The sequence below is a fragment of the Megachile rotundata genome, chromosome 12 (assembly GCF_050947335.1).
Source record: "Megachile rotundata isolate GNS110a chromosome 12, iyMegRotu1, whole genome shotgun sequence".
NCBI classification, from domain to species: domain Eukaryota; kingdom Metazoa; phylum Arthropoda; class Insecta; order Hymenoptera; family Megachilidae; genus Megachile; species Megachile rotundata.
Genome location: NC_134994.1, coordinates 5744327 through 5762586, shown reverse-complemented (window position 1 = coordinate 5762586; position 18260 = coordinate 5744327). Strand labels below are relative to the sequence as shown.

Here is an 18260-nt window from a genome sequence, read left to right as displayed (position 1 = left end):
TTCAAGTTTTTAAATTTTCAAATCTTCAAATCTTCAAATATTCAAATCTCCAAATCTTCAAATCTGTAATTCTTCAAATATCCAAGTCTCTAAATCTTCAATTTCTAAAATTTTCAAGCTTTCACGTGTTCAAATTTCCAAATTCCTATATTCATAAATCTCCGAATCTCCAAATCTCCAAATCCTCAAATCCTCAAATCTCCAAGTGTCCAAATTTCTAAAATGTCCAAATCTCCAAACCTCCAAATCTCCAAATCTCCAAATCTCCAAATCTCCAAATCTCCAAATCTCCAAATCTCCAAATCTCCAAATCTCCAAATCTCCAAATCTCCAAATCTCCAAATCTCCAAATCTCCAAATCTCCAAATCTCCAAATCTCCAAATCTCCAAATCTCCAAATCTCCAGATCTCCAAATCTCCAGATCTCCAAATCTCCAAATCTCCAGATCTCCAATCCCCCAATTCTCCAATTCAAACTCTAAAATACCTAATTTCCAAATCTCTAAATTTCTCCGTTTATTACTTTTCCATCTTCTACATCCCTGAATTTAAAAACCAAAATTTTACCAACTCTCAAAATTGTCAAATACCTGGAATCCATTTGACCATTCCTATCATGGATCACTAACACTTCCCATAAATCTAGGCTCCCTACTTCACATCACACAAAAATGCAAGCTACGCCAATGACTTCAGCTAATGTTATTAATCATGAAGTTTGCTGATGCCTATCTTCTAATATTTTATCCGGTAGAAACTATTTATCTTTCATATAAAATACGGCTGAACCTTAGAATAAGCAAATGGCTAGTGCATTTTCTACATTATTCTACTTAGTGTCGTAATTCTGAATGTAAATAACTTCTTGCTTTTAAATATATAACCAACTAATTTCCTATATTAACGCGCAAGAAGATGATACATAAAATTAACGATACTTCCATTCTGTCTAATAATACTCTTACAGCAGACCTTAATTTATATTCCTATCCCAGAAATTATGTTTCATAAAGTACACGTTACTCTTTTATGAAAAAATTAATAGCTCCATATTTTCTCGTAAACGTTAACCCCTTGGCTTATAACATCCAGTCAGACTCGTGACGCGCGTTACAGTTCAAATGTGACAAACATAAACCGTATTTGCATAAAGATCGTGCTTCGAGTTCGATACCAAATTTGCATAATTGAAGATCGCGAAATCCAAAATATACCTATCATTTTAACGTTCTTTATTCATCTTAACGCTGCAGTAATAATTAGGTAGCTCTGCCTGACTGCCGAAAAACTTGTAGGTTAGGGGTTAACTAGGCATGTCCTTTTCAAATATTCAAAAAGATCCAGTAACTTTCAAGTACGTAATTCTTAACGTTACAAATATTTGCGTTTGTACATCGGTACGTAAAATATTTTTTATCTAAATGTCTCCGGTTTTAACTCTTTCTGATAAGAAAAGTGTTCAATGGCGCAGATTTCCTGAATCTAATATCCCTTTAGCAGAGTCGTCACAAATTGTACTCTCTTGATAAATGTGATCGTGAAGGGACCCAGATAAGATACATTATTTTAAAAAATAAATGCTGGTCAATTTTATGTACATTTTTGTGTCAGTTCATTATAAAAATATCTCCTAAATTGCATCTCCAAAACTGATTTTTTATGTCTTAATACTTTTATTTCGGAAATACGGACTTCACTAATGGACATATGATGTCATTAATTTTTGAACAGGCTTAAATTGTTCTACGGGTAAAGAATTTATTTGAGACTACAAATGAAGGAGCAAAAAATATTAAATTATTGTTAAATTATCGCTAAAAACTTGTATCGAGGTTTAATCTTTTCGATGTAATATCTAGGTTCTAATAAACTAAATCACTTCCGAACGGAAGAGAACCAGCAAAGATGGAGCACGTACGGAACAGGAGATTGCCAGTTCGGTAGCACCTTTATACACGTATTCGCAGTGGCTAATAGCGATCGTGGTTCGAGCGAAGGGTGCAATTTTCATTCCAGCGGAAACGGTTGAAGCAACGGGAGCACAACGACCGGAACATGGTGGCTATCGATGAAGCTACTTTGCCGGTCAAACTGTAGTTATACGTATACATAGGCACACAGGTGCAAGTTTCCTATCCCGTCGATGGGACAGAAGGCAAATCTCCGGTAATTTGTAAAGAATGCACGGACAAACATCTCCGAGCGCATTTCGTGGAAGTTATTAGCAGGAAGTTCGTGACAATGGCGCTTAATTTGAATGTCGCGTCTGGAAGGAAACGCGAGTTTAAGATGCACGGACTCCACGCGATGATCTCATAAATATTTATTTCACTTACGGTGTTATAATATTGGGTTGGATGAATTTGGAATTTTCGACATTCTTGAAGTAGATGATTTTGGACACTTTTGGGGATTTGACGTGGTGGAAATTGAAGAATGTAACGGTTCAGCATTTGTGATTTGATAATCTTTAGAACTGTTATTATTATCCTTACTACTCTTATAATTATCAATATAACGTATATTATTTCTCACATTACTATTGTTATTATCGTTAGAACTATTTCTTTTCTATCCTTATTACTATTATTATTACTATTATTATTATTATTATTATTATTATTAAAATAGCGAATATCATTACCCATATTACTATTGTTATTATCGTTAGAACTATAATTATTATCCTTATTCATAATCTTTGGAAAGTGAACAAAGATAGTCTTTGGAAATTATAGACTTTTGGAAAATTATGTGGTTGAACATTTGGGCTTTTGGATAATTATGAATTTGGAAATTTGAGTTTTGAGGAAATTGTAAATGTGGGAAGTTGAAATTTGACAGATTTACAGTTTGGGGATTAGGAAATTTGGGAGGTTGGAAATATGGGAATTTTGAAGTTTGGAAAATGGAGATTTTTAAATTTTTAAATTTGAGAATTTGGGAATTTATAAATTGGAGATTTGCAAGTTTTTAAATTTGAGAATTTGGGAGTTTGGAAATTGGACATTTGAAAGTTTAAAAATTTGAAAATTTGGGGATTTGTAAATTGGACATTTGAAAGTTTAAAAACTTGGGAATTTGGGAATCTATAAATTGTAGATTTGCAAGTTTTTAAATTTGAGGATTTGGGAATTTGTAAATTGGACATTTGCAAGCTTAAAAACTTGAGAATTTGGGAATTTGTAAATTGGACATTTGCAAGCTTAAAAACTTGAGAATTTGGGAATTTGTAAATGGGAGATTTGAAAGTTTAAAAATTTGAGAATTCAGATATTTAAAAATTCGTGCACTTGTCAACTTTATTGCATTTTGGGTGACGTATGAATTTAACAATTGGTCGAATTGCACTTGCTAAAATTGCACTTCAAAAATTTTTTACGAATCAAAAACATGTCCGAGATTAATATGATGTGCTATAAACGAAATCTTCTATGTTTAGTTAAAGTTTCGACGTCGCGTTTCGTTACGTCACATCGTGCAGTGCTGGTGATTTCAACGCCCGGTTAAGCAGGTGCTTGACGCGCTTAGTGTGGAGACATATCCAAATCAATAATGTATAGTTTTCAATTATTACTTGCAACAAAGGAATTATTCTATTTTATTATGAAGGTAATAAATTTCATTTGACTATGAAATTATTGATGTTCAGCATACAATTATTGGTGATAACAGCGATACACGAATTAACTTTTACATTTGTCTCCATCTAACGGTATTAATCACCATTAATTATTTCTTTTAACACTCGCATGTTTCGTTTCAATTTTGTTCTCTGATTTTCTTCATGTATTTTAATTGTGCATTTTTGTAATCGTTCTTGAATAAATAGTTTAATCATTCAATATATAATTAATTACGACACTTTATTCGACCACGGATCTCCCCGCCTTCAACAATAATAATGTAAAAGTATGGAATATTATTTTATAAGCATGATCTTCTATTCTATAAACATAAGGCTTCTAGAATAGAATTCTATTCTATCCTAAAATATTATTTTATTATATTTCAAAATAGTATTCGATTCTATTCTAAAGTATGAACTATAATTCTTCAGAATTGAATAAATAATAAATTTTTGTATCATTTTAACACACAAACGATTGGAAGTTTAATATTTTGTAATGAGTTGAGTCAAAACATAAAACGATTTATTCACTGTTCACTACAATAAAAACCAAAGAATTTATATTAAAAATATCCATGAAATATTTGTGCAATCTATCGAACTTGTGCATTTCTATCGAACCTTAAATACCAAGTGTACAAGTTAACCGCGTAATTTTCCAATATTTTTATGTAATCGATTCGTGCCCGACTATATATGTCTCGAAATCCAGTGTTTGATATGTAACAAGCGAATAGTAAAAAGAGTTCATACCAATCGCCAATTATCATTTTAAACGGCTAATGACCGGAAGAGACAGTCGCGGTTTTTCCGATTACAAAATCGTGCAACAGAAGAAAGAAAGACATCTGTGAATCCGGTTACTTTCACGTCTAAGCGTATCTCGTTCCCAGTTACACTTCTTTCTTATCCGAACAGCATCTACCTTGCTCCAAATGAAACGTTGTTCTGATCTGTGTCACGTTTAGACCTATCTTATGAAATAATCGTATCAAGGTGTAAGATGGTAAAAGTAACATGCAAAATATCGCATTGACAATCTAACAAGTTCTATTTGGTTTCGTTCGGTTTTAAGAGGAGGAATAGAACGAGTTTAATAATGACAGACTAAATTGTAATTGTGGGTCGTTGGTTTTTGTTTGATACGATGTCTTATTTATAGATTTTCGTGTTTAGAAATTTTTATGGTTGGTGAGTTGAGAATTAAAAAATACGGGGATTTTGAATTTTGGAGATTTTGGGATTTGTGGATTTGAGAATTTACATATTTGAGGATTTGGGGATTTGCAAATTTTAACATTTGGGAGCTTGCAAATTTAGGAATTTGGGGATTTTGAATTTTGGAGATTTGGGGATTTGTGGATTTGTAGATTTGAGAATTTACATATTTGAGAATTCGGTGATTTGAAAGTTTTAACATTTGGGAGCTTGAAAATTGAGGAATTTGGGGATTTTAAATTTTGGAGATTTGGGAATTTGTAATTTGAGAATTTACATACTTGATAATTCGATGATTTGAAAATTTTAACACTTGGGAGCTTGAAAATTTAGGAATTTGGGGATTTTGAATTTTGGAGATTTGGGAATTTGTGATTTGAAAATTTACATACTTGAGAATTCGGTGATTTGAAAATTTTAACATTTGGGAGCTTGGAATAAAACGAATTTAAAATCACAGATTAAATTTTACATGAATTTTGAAATGTTTTTGTAATTCTCATAGATTTAATGAATAAAAGTTTTTGGCTAAAGTAAGCATTTTTCTACTGAATATTTAATTCGTGGTACTGTACTTGTGGTAATTATTTACCTCTTCATTCAGGTTGTTTCCTTGTTATAAAATCAATTTTACTTCCGCTAAAATTAAGCATTTCACTTTAAAATAGTAGATTCTTGTATGTATTAAAAAATAATATTCAATAGGATTATTTGAAATCTTGAAAATGATAATTACACAGAATGCAAAATGGAATTGAAATACTGTCATAGTTAGAAATGCTATTATTAATAGTCGATATAGATGTGTTGATAGTTGAGATATATCAATACATCGATAACATCGTAATGGAAAGAGGAAGTGACTAAAATAGAATGTAATCATAATGTAACGCAATATTTTATCGCTGAAATCTGTTTGTTCTCATTTAGACCTAAGATTTAATCTATCATTGCACCATTAGACTGATATGAATCATAATATTTATCATTATCCTGATACACGAAACAGATTTAACATAACCTAAACTAATATACAATTTTATATATTATGAATGAAAATATTTTATAATAAATTCATTTAAGCAATCATTACCAAAAAAAAGAATATAGAAGAAATAGACAAACGAGAAGGAAAATAAAAGAATATTTACGATGTCCACAACCATCAGCAAATAATGCGGCAACACGACTGTCATTATTTACGTCCACGAATCCATGCGATTAACGAGCCTTTAAAACCGAGACATAAAAGTTAACGAACAACCAATGATTTCAACAAACGTGCGCAAACAATGCGTGTCCACTCGTGTAACGTCAGTTTGCTTTGGCAAACAGTGAGGCTGAAAGAGGAGGAATGTCTCATTTATCTTACATTTTGGGAAATGTAAGTGGATCTATAGGTCATGCGAATTCTAATGTGTATTTAAAATTGAGTACCTACTGTATTTAGGTGGAACAAGAATGAGATGTAGAGATTTTAAAGTTCAATCGATTAAACGTGTCTGAAACTATCGAAAACGATACCGAAGATTATTGTTGATTTCATGGGGAGTGACGTTAATGAGGACCAAGTATTGTCGTTAACGATGAGTTATGGAGCTTTTAACGTGGTACCAGACGGTTCTATGTTTCAAAAATTATGGAAACGATATCAAGACATGGTTTTTTATCGACGCGACAATGATCGACGATGACGTGTCTATCGTCAAATCGCAGTCAAAATCAATACAGCAAATTTAGGGTGTCTCGTGAGACCACCCTCAAAATTTCAAGTGAAAAGTCGCAAAACTGAGATCTGTAGCTTATGGACAAAAACGAATAAATGCGGATCGAATCGTCCCAGGAGTCTCACTATGTTTGGCAATTAGGGAAAATTGAAGGAAACATTAGAAATTTGAAAATTTGAGGATTTGGAAATTTACAAATGTGAACATTTTGGCAATTGTGAGATTTGGAAGTTGAAAATATAGGATCTAAGAATTTGGATATGCGGGGATTAGGGGATTTGGAAAGGCAACTTGAGAACTTGGGCAATTTTGAGATTTGGAGGTTGAAAATTTGGAAATTTCAGAATTTGAAGATTTGGGAATTTGAGAATTTGAGAACTTTGGCAGTTCTGAGATTTTAAAGTTGAAAATTTGGGATTTGAGAATTTGGAAAATTTAGAAATTGGAAAAGTGGGAAATTGGAGATTTGGAAATTTGGAAACTAGAAATTCTGAGACTTTGAAGTTGAAAGTTTAGAATTTTAGAATTTGGAGATTGCAGTATTTGGCTATATGAAAAATTAGGGATTTAGAATGTTGCAAATTTTGAAATTGTAAAATTTAAGGAATTATAAATACAGAAGTTTAAAAATTTGTAAACAAGGAATTTAGAAATTTAGAAATTTAAAAATGTAATATGGTTCAGAAACAAATGAATTGAGATCAAATCCTATTTCATTACTCCCCATAAAATATCAGACAGGTATTCAGAAATCGTCCTCATCCCCATAACACCTTAGTCAAAGGGTTAAAAGCAAAGAACATCCGTTAAAATACAATCATCGACGCCATTGAAAAGTCAAGTCTCGAAAAGACGATTACTCCAGTGTGATCGTTAATTTATCAATCGTCATCGTTCGAAGAGAAAAAGCTGACGATCTATGATCCACGACGATTCACTATTATCTACAGCCCCGGGGCTGTTTAGAGAAATCATTTCGTTCCCGATGCAGCACATCGTGTCCATGATTTTAATGAGTTGAGCCGAACGCGTATTTATGATTTATAGCTCGATTGCGTAACGTGCTTATTACACACAGGTGTATTGATAAATTAATATACATCCGTGCCGCGGGTGCAACGGTACACGCAGCAACCGTGAGCCTGAAATTAATCGGGCCGCGGTTTCGATACTTTGTAATTAAGACGCTGGCAGGAGCTGTTAATACGAATCGGGCTGATTCGATTCACGTTAACAGGTGTTGCCGTGTTTACTCGATATAGACCGAGATCACCTGTCCGATCGAATTTTTGCCATGTTACGAAACGAGTTTCAGGATTTTCTTTTTTTCTTTGGGGGAGTAGATCGGAGAAAAGCATGCGCACTGTTCTTATGATGCATAAGGTACTTGAAATACGATATTATCGAAGTTAATATTAAATGAAATATAAATTTGGTCGAGTACGATGGTCTTGAATAAATCTGTCGTTTATGTTCTGTTTACGGACTTCTGCACTGACCAGTGATATGTATCTCAAGAGAAAACATATGTATATTCGGGTATGACTTAATATTTCATGTTATTTAAGTACATTTTTTCAAATATGTAAATTCTTTAAGTTTTGAAAAATTAAAAATTTTTAAATTTGGATCATTTTGAATTACAAAATGCCCTATTAATATAAATTTGTTAAATTTAAAATGATATATTAATAAGTTTTTAAATTCCCAAATCCAAAAATTTTCATCTTTTAAAATTTTTAAATTTACATATTCTCAAATAATAACAAAATTTCAAAATTCCAAAATTTCCAAAATTCCAAAATTCCAAATTTCCAAAATTGCAAATTCCCAAATTTCTAAATTTCCAAAATTCCAAAAATTCCCAAATTTCCAAAATTACAAATTCCCAAATTTCTAAATTTTTAAATTTCCAAAATTCCAAAATTCCAAAATTCCAAAATTTCAAAAATTTTAAATTTCCGAAATTGCAAATTCCAAAATTTCCCAAATTTCCCAAATTCAAAAATTCAAAAATTTCAAATTTTCGAAATTGCAAATTCCCAAATTTCCAAAATTCCCAAATTTCCAAAATTCCAAAAATTCCCAAATTCCAAAATTTCAAATTTCCGAAATTGCAAATTCCCAAATTTTTAAATTTCCAAAAATTCCCAAATTTCTCAAATTCTAAAATTCCAAAACTCAAAAATTTCCAGTCTCATATTTCCAAAATTTAAAAATTTACAAAATTTCAAATTTCAAAAATTCAAAAACTCAAAATTTTCTAAATACTCAAATTTTCAAATTTTAATATAAACTACTAAAGTAGAAATATAAAATACTTCATTCAATATGCCACAATTTTTCATTTTTCGCCAAAAGCCGAGAAATCTCATTAGAAAGTCAGTTTTCTTCAAAATTTACAAATTATTTCGATCCAAATTGACAAATATTGCGAATCTCAACAGATTCCGTCTTGTCAAAGATCGCTCACTCTTCAAGGCTGATTCTCAGTGTTACGTAAATAGACATCGAACTTTTCTTGCATTCAATCTACAGATACGTATTCGCGATCTTTCATCCTTTGCTTCTTGAGAATCGTTTTTTAGATACATAATATTATGAGTTACAGTATACACACCTGACTCGCACTCGAGATGTTCAACGGATTAATGTGATGTTTTAATTGCCCTCGCGAGGCGATCATTTGTTTTGTGCTGCTTTTTACTGGACGGTACTATGCGGCCGATTATCAATCAAAGTCGAAATGAGCGTGCGTTTGAATAATTATTCGGATAAAGTAGTATCATTACTTTCGCTTGCAGCCTTTTCGCGCGGTAACCTGTGTTAGTGGGAACAGTAGAGTCTCGTTATATTGCCGCTTTTCAACTTTTATATTCGGGGAACTTGCAAATCAAATTTCTACATTCTTTTTTAGAGATTCTAATTTTTTTAATTTCTAGGTTTTTGAATTTGTGAAAACTCATCAAGTCTGAGAATTTGCAAACTCAGGAATTTAGAAATTTTTTAATTTTGGTATTAGTAAATTTAAAAACTTATTAAAAATTTACAATTTTGAGATCTAATGGAAAATTTACAAATTTAGAAATTTTATAAGATTTAAATTTAGGAAGGACCGAAAGACATTTGGAAATTTGTCGATCAGACAATGCGAGAACACGTAATTTACTAATTTGTAAGTTTTAAGAACTGATGTTCTTCAGTTTTTCAGAAATGAAATTGCGAAAGTGGAGAATTTGTCAAAATTTTACGATTACAATTTTACAGTAATTTCGGAATTTGAAAATTTTAAACTTGACAAATCTAAATTTTCTACCCCTTTATTTACCATCTTGTCTTATTTATTTGTAAGGAACTGGAGCAAATTTAATTCACAGTGTCCGCCATTTAATGGATTTAATCCACCATGGATTTAGTCCACCTATCAAAGAGTTCCAAGAACTTCTTCTTGTGAATTTCAATCGAAGAAAACGTTTTACTGCAACAATAACCATGAACGCCCCTTAAAAGCTCTACCCCATGAAATCGCAGAAATAAAACTCGTGTCACCGGCATGAAGCCACTCAATTTGTAAAGACGAATAGCCTTAAGCTTGTTCGTAGAAGTTTCGCACGTGCAGGTCCCGCGCACGCACAATTTCCTGGGCAATCAACACCCCGGAAGCTTAACCAATCGCTGCGTAGGAACGAGTTCACTTACCTCTCGACCTTGATTGGTTACCAGCAGCGACTGGGGTGTGACTTTTCGACCCTGCACACCGGGGGTTTTCACTACGCAGGGATCCACCTGGCCCGAGGGCAACGCGGCACTGGTCCTCGTTAATTTCATTAGGGGGTTCATTTTAGGAGGTTAGCTACCCTTACATAAAGATGGTGGCCTTCATCCAGTCGCACGCTAACAGATCCTCTCGAACGGAACAATGTGAAATGGCTCTTACTACTCTTTCGTTCGGTTTATTCGATTGAAATCGATTTACTGAACGTTCTGCTGCGAACGAACGAGTGCTTCGTCGTTCGCTGTTGGAGATGCTTCGAGATTTCTGAGGTAGTTTGATACTGAAGTCAAGTTTTTTGAGATACTTTGATATTGTGGTCAAGTTTTCTGAGATACTTTCATACTGAAGTCAAGTTTTTGAGATACTTTGATACTGAAGTCAACTTTTCTGAGGTACTTTGATATTGTCGTCAAATTTTCAGAGATACTTTGATACTGAAGACAAGTTTTCTGAGATACTTTCATACTGAAGTCAAGTTTTCTGAGATACTTTCATACCGAAGTCAAGTTTTCTGAAATACTTTCATGCTGAAGTCAAGTTTTTGAGATACTTTCATACTGAAGTCAAGTTTTTTGAGATACTTTCATACTGAAGTCAAGTTTTCTGAGATACTTTCATACCGAAGTCAAGTTTTCTGAAATACTTTGATGCTGAAGTCAAGTTTTTGAGATACTTTCATACTGAAGTCAAGTTTTCTGAGATACTTTCATGCTGAAGTCAAGTTTCTGAGATACTTTCATACTGAAGTCAAGTTTTTGAGATACTTTGATACTGAAGTCAACTTTTCTGAGGTACTTTGATATTGTCGTCAAATTTTCAGGGATACTTTGATACTGAAGACAAGTTTTCTGAGATACTTTCATACTGAAGTCAAGTTTTCTGAGATACTTTCATACCGAAGTCAAGTTTTCTGAGATACTTTCATACTGAAATCAAGTTTTCTGAAATACTTTCATACCGAAGTCAAGTTTTCTGAGATACTTTCATACCGAAGTCATGTTTTTGAGATACTTTGATACTGAAGACAAGTTTTCTGAGATACTTTTATGCTGAAGTGAAGTTTTCGAGATACTTTGATACTGAAGTCAAGTTTTCTGAGATACTTTCATACTGAAATCAAGTTTTCTGAGATACTTTCATACCGAAGTCAAGTTTTCTGAGATACTTTCATACCGAAGTCATGTTTTCGAGATACTTTGATACTGAAGTCAAGTTTTCTGATATACTTTTATGCTGAAATCAAGTTTTTTGTGATACTTTTATGCTGAAGTCAAGTTTTCTGAGATACTTTCATGTTGAAGTCAAGTTTTCTGAGATGCTTTGATATTGAGGTTAAGATATCTGAGACATTGAGATCACATTTTCGGAGACACTTAGGTACTGAAATTAATTTATCTGAGTCACTAAGAAGAAGATTTTTGAGATACACTTTTCTGAGATACTAAAATAGTGAGATGCTGAAATAAAATTTCCTGAGATTTTGAGATCAAATTTTGTTAAGTATCCAGATACAGGAATTAAGTTTTCTGTGATATTGAAATACTTAGATGGAGTCTTCTGAAATACTGAGATACTGAGATGAAGGTTTTTGAGATACTGAAATATTGAAATGCAGTTTCTGAATCACTGAGATTAAGTTTTCTGAGATACTGAAATAATGAGGTTAAGATATTTGAAACATTCAGCTACCGAAATTAATTTATCTGATTCACTAAGATCAAGATTTCTAAGGTACTAAAATACTGAGATGCAGTTTCTAAGATATTAAGATATTGAGACACAGCTTTCTCAGATAAAATTTGTGTAAATACTAAAATACTGAGATGAATTTGCTTGAGATTCTGATCTCTAATACTGAAATGAAGATTTCTAAAATATCAAGATACTAAGATGAAGTTTTCTGAGTCATTGAGGTACTGAGATTAAATTTTCAAAGATTCTAAGATAAAAATTTTCTAAAAGACTGAAAATGTGATATTTAACTTTTAATTGTAAATATGTAATCTAAGGTAAGAAATGAATTGGTTAAATAATCCCATTTCCATTTATATAACCTTGCTTTATCGAAACGTATCACGCCATCACTAATATAAAATACGAATAATATGTAATATTTCCCATAAGTAATATGAATTTTTTTAGAAAAAGATTCTAAATATTAAAATAATAATAACAAAGTAATTTAATCATCTGCAATCACTTTTATTTTCATCTGCACATATTGAATTTTAAAAATGCGGCAGAACTCTAATTAACAATTTTTGAAATTGAACGTATTATATTATATTAATTTCCATTAAAATGTATGCGTTAATTACATTCTGAATAGCCTCATTCAAATATTTAATATGTACAATAACGTTACAAAATAGTATAACATAAATAAGTTCGCCATTACAAGATGTATTAATTATTTCGCGATAGCTAATTAAATGTATTCATTTGATAATGAGCTTGGTAAGCTGCACTTTATCAATTAAATTAATGAAAAGCACGAATTCAGAGTTGTACAATAATACACGTTCCAAAAAATATTCCACATGTAACTAATTGAAATGAATTCTTTCTAAAATGCAGTATAACAATGATTGTTGAAGTTTATTCTATATTGCAAGCAATAATATTTTTTATTATTTTTTATTTTTAATTTAATCTTTGAATTATTTTTTATTTAACCTTGAAGAAACATTATTAAAACAACCTAAAATTATTACGAGGTTATTTATAATTTTTTTTTAAATTAAAATAATGAGGAACGCCTTTGTAAGAAACATTTATAATGACTGGGATCTTAAACGTCCCAGAGTGCTGAATATGTTTTTTTGATGAAGTATAACTGTTAAGGATTAATTAAAATTTGTTTCAAGATCAGTACTAGTTTCAACTAAGAAAATCTGCAATTATTTTTGAACTAGTCCAATAATTACTAAAAACAGTTTCCTATGAAAATCAGTAAAATTCTCCATTTTGTCACAACGATCCATTCTATCGTTCCTTATTCAAATGGAACCATGTTTGTAATTAATTAACTCTGTGAAATGCAGCTTATGGAACTAATTACCAAATAAATGCATTTAATTACCTGTCGGGGAATAATTAATTTATACTGTAATGGAAATGTTATAATTACAAAATATGAAGTACTTTTATGAGGCTACTTAAAATGCAATTAACGCATGAACTGTAACGAAAATCATTATGTAATATAATATATTATACTATACATAACATGTAACATGAAATTTAATGCAAAATAACACGTTCACGTTTTAAAATTGTTAAACACACTTGAATTCTGTTGCGTATTCGAATTTCGATCTGTTCAAATAAAAATATGTATGATTATTTATAAATGATAATATAAATGAGTAATATCATGTATTATACTATGTAAATATGTAAAATAAATTTATATGTAAGGTGAAGTGGGGTAAGTGCAGACTGGTTTTTGTAAAGTTGGTATTTAAACGTAAGTATTTTCAGTCTGCTATGTAAATACTAAACGCTGTCGATATCGAACGCTTTGCACAATTACTACTATTTAATTAATATTAACTAGGACCTTAATTTTCCTTGTACATTTTGATTTTGATAGGAAATTGTTTAAAATGTCAACTACTCTGCACTTTCCCCGAAAATGGGGTAAGAGCGTAACTTGAAGTTAAATACTTTGAAACTTTATTTCATGTGCAATGGGGCAAGAGCAGAATTATTAACAAATCTGCTATATAATGCTTTTTACTGCATTATGCAGGTACTCTATACTGCAAACAAGTACTCTAAGCTGAAATATAAAAGGGGATATAGTGAAACAAAACAAGGAAACAAACATACTAAATGGAGAAATTTCGTTCATATTATAATAAAAATAGCCTGTATATGCACTTGCCCCGTTTACGAACTTGCCCCACTTCACCTTATATACATATAGCATGTAACGTAAAGATTATTAATGCAATGTAACATATGCAACTTACAAAATTATTAAACAAACTTGAATTCTATCACACATTCGAATATCGACCTATTCAAATAAAAATAAATATGATTGTTCATAAATGATTAATTCACAGTTTTTGCCGCATTTGTGTCGGCAAATAATGAAAATAGAATTCTAATATAAAAGCGGACATTAATATTGCATTAGGTTCTGCTTCAAATATGATACAACAGGAAAAGATACATAGAAATAGTTTCATTGAGAACTAGTTCTTGTTGCTATAACCAGCTCTCGAATATGATTAAATTGCTAAGATATGTGCATAAAATTCCAACTTGTTTATACAAAATTCGCAATCTTGTCAGTATACTACGAGTATACAAATTATTAGTAACCGTTTCAGTACGGTTGCGAACAGTGTACATTTTTTTTTTAGAAAAAATTGATGTTGGGGAAAGGAATATCATGGGTCGTTGGTTTTTGTTCGATATAATGTCTTATTCATAGATTTTCGTGTTGAGGAATTTTTGTGGTTGGTGACTTGAAAATTTAGAAATATGGGAATTTTGAATTTTGGAGATTTGAAAATTTTCATATTTGTAAATTTGGGGATTTAGAAATTCCAGCATTTGAAAATTTTCATATTTGAGGATTTGGGGATTTAGAAATTCCAGCATTTGAAAATTCGAAAATTAAGGAATTTTAATATTTGAAAATTTACAAATACAAACTTACACACAATGATTTGCAAATTTCATCACTGAAAAATATGAAAATTAAAAAATTTTAAAATGACATAAATTCATCTAAATTTCATAACATTTAATTTCCTTTTATCTAATTTCCAAAATCATATAAACCTTCAATAACACCCTAAAACATACACGAACCAATAAGAAGAGAATTCTACAAATTCACATCCATAACGAATGCTAAACAAATTAATTCGAACCGAAGGCGTAAAGAAGATAAATTTTTCAACATACGGACCACAAGAATCTTAAGAAATCCAAGTTCCTCAAACGATCCATCAAGGTAATTTTAATTTACCGAGGATAATCATCGACGACCTTTTCTACAAGCTCCGTGTGCGATGAAACTCGTCGGAAAGGAAGATTAAAACGGTATTAACATAATGTCTTCCTAATAAAACATGGCTGACAAGTCTTCGAACGTTGAAAATACACGTTGTCCGAGTTTCGTGAGCCGTAAATTACGGTTCGGCCCATAAGTCAGCCAGATCGACATGGTAAAATGCGCATAATTTTCGAATTCGAGCTCTGTCAGAGCTGGCTACGCCCGCAAACACTATGTTCGTCCGGTAATTTAAGAGCATAACGAGTAATATGGCTGAGAAAGGGTCACGTAACGACGAAAGTTAATTGAGCATCCGATGAACGGAGCACATTAGAAAAATCATTAACGTAGTAAAAACGAAGTACCGTTTGATGCCCTCATTAAAATGATTAATTATTTCTAATACGTGTTTGAGTCCGATAATAGTTGGTTTTACAATTTATCATGGGAACTACTGATTTAAAGGGATGCTTTGCTTTGATTAATCGATGACATTGTTAGTTTGAAAACTTTTGAGTAAATTTGTTTTTGTGGTTAAGTGGTAATTTAACTGTTGTGGAACGCTTTCTTTTCTGTTGTGGCAGGAGTAGGTAATTTGGTTTGAAATGGAAGAGATGCTACATTTTTATAATGGAAGAAATTTTGTTTTTATATTTTGATGTTTTAAAATGATGAATTTTTTTATTTCTATGTATTTGAATGTTAAATTTGTAAATTTGTGAATTGGTAGATTGGAGGTTGGAAAATTTGAAACTTCTGTGCAATTGAATTTTGTAAATTTCTTAATTTTCTACTTAAATTTCTAAACTTGTAAATTTCTAAATTTCCAGATTTCCAGATTTCCAAATTTCCAAATCTCCAAATCTCCAAATCTTTCCTAATTTCTAATGTTCCAAATTTCCAAATTTCCTAATTTCTAATGTTCCAAAATTCCAAATTTCTAATATTTCAAATTTTCAAATTTTCAAATTTTCAAATTTTCAAATTTCTAAATTTCTAACCTCTTAAATTTCCAAATTTCTAACTTTCCAAATTTTTAAATTTCTAAATTTCCAAATTTCTATATTTTCGAATCACTAAATCACTAAATCGCCAAATCACCGAATCACTAAATCACCGAGTCACCAAATCACCGAATCACCGAATCACCGAATCACCAAATCACCAAATCACCAAATCACCAAATCACCAAATCACCAAATCACTAAATCTCTAAATTATCAAATTTCCAAATATCCAAAACTTCTAAAATTCCAAATTTGCAAGTTCCCAAATTTCTAAATCTAAACATGAATAATTTCCAAAATTTCAAAATTTCAAAATTCTGTCAAACCTATAAGATTCCTAATTCCCAAAACTTCTCAATTTTTTAAATTACAAAATTACTCAAATTAGTTAAAATTAAATTAAAACTTATTTTTAAAAAATAGTAAAAGACTACGCGCAGTTAAAGGATGAAAATATTCAATTTTCTAAATACGTAACTTTCATACGTGTTCTATTTGCAACTTGTTGAGAAGGCAAAAATATCAGTCGTCTCTGCTACTTCAATAACTGAGCTAAACTCATAACATTTTTATTCTGATATAAAAGGGGGAATCTGCACGAAGAGCGACACAGATGTCAACAGATGACAGATTATAGGTTGCAACACGAACGTACAATTCATAGTCATTTTCAACGCAGTTATACGCATCTAGTCATCAAATGTGAACGAATCAACAGTCTGCATTTCATTTATCAACCTTTAGTAAATTACTGGTTTCTTTTACTATTTTGAATGGAGATCTTTTATTCTTTTTGTATTCATGTTTAATTTTAATGGTAATATTTAATAGCATTCACTTTTATTTTTTATTAAAACTAGCATGATTTTATAAAATTTGTTGTATTTATTCTAGTTGTTGAGTGTTAAAGGGAAACGATTTTTGAAGATATGAAGAACACAAATTTATGAATAATATTATACTATAAAGTTATGTTACTACTTGTAATGACGACATGTTTACTTATAAAAAAAGACGAATAGCTTGTAGTAACTTCTTGAAGAGTATTTTATACAGTATTGTCATAATAATATTAAACAGTAACTTCTTAAAGAATGTTATACACTTGAAGGATATTATAGTAAGGGTATATTAGTATTTTCTTAAATAACGTTTTATAATAACTTCTTGAAAAATATTATACAGTAAATTCTTGAAGAATATTACACAGTAACTTCCTAAAGAATTATATATAGTAACTTCATAAAGAATATTATATGTATAGTAATTTCACGAAGACGTTGTCTTAATAAGTATAGAATCAGTCTGTAAACTCAAACATCTTCTTTTTTAAGTAAAAAAAAATTTAACAGTGGAAATAATATCATTTAAATCAAAATATTGATATCAAATTTTACAAAATTTCATAATATTACATAATTTATAAAAAGTGAATACCTATAACATCATGAATCGAATATAAACACCAGTTCCGAAATTTTTAAATTTCGAAGCATGTCATTGCCTAATTGGACAGAGTAATATTTATAAACTTTCTGGAGTAAGTGATAAAGGTATTAATTTTCGAAATTTTTTGCTTCCGGAGGAGATAAAAGTCCGGAGAAAGATTTATTTCGTTCGAATACCTTCGAGCAAAGTTAAACCGCTAAACTGGAGCACGTCGAGGAGTGACGAAGGAGCCAAGGTAAGCTGCAAGTAATTGTATAACCGGCTTCCGAGAAATGAAACATGTACGATGCATCGTGGACGTGTGTATTTGTCGTTTCTGTTGCCGATCGACTCGATATTCCAACAGTGACGGGATGATTCCACAAGAATGCGGGTGAAATGACATTTACAATAATTCAAATTAAATATTAAAATAATTCAATATTAATACTTATGT

The 18260-nt window shown here is 30.9% G+C and overlaps 1 protein-coding gene across 12 annotated transcripts in view; it reads right to left on the bottom strand.

Moving 5' to 3' along the window:
• TfAP-2 (transcription factor AP-2) overlaps positions 1-18260 on the bottom strand; it is a 416024-nt gene that overhangs the window by 60593 nt on the left and 337171 nt on the right. The window lies entirely within an intron of this gene.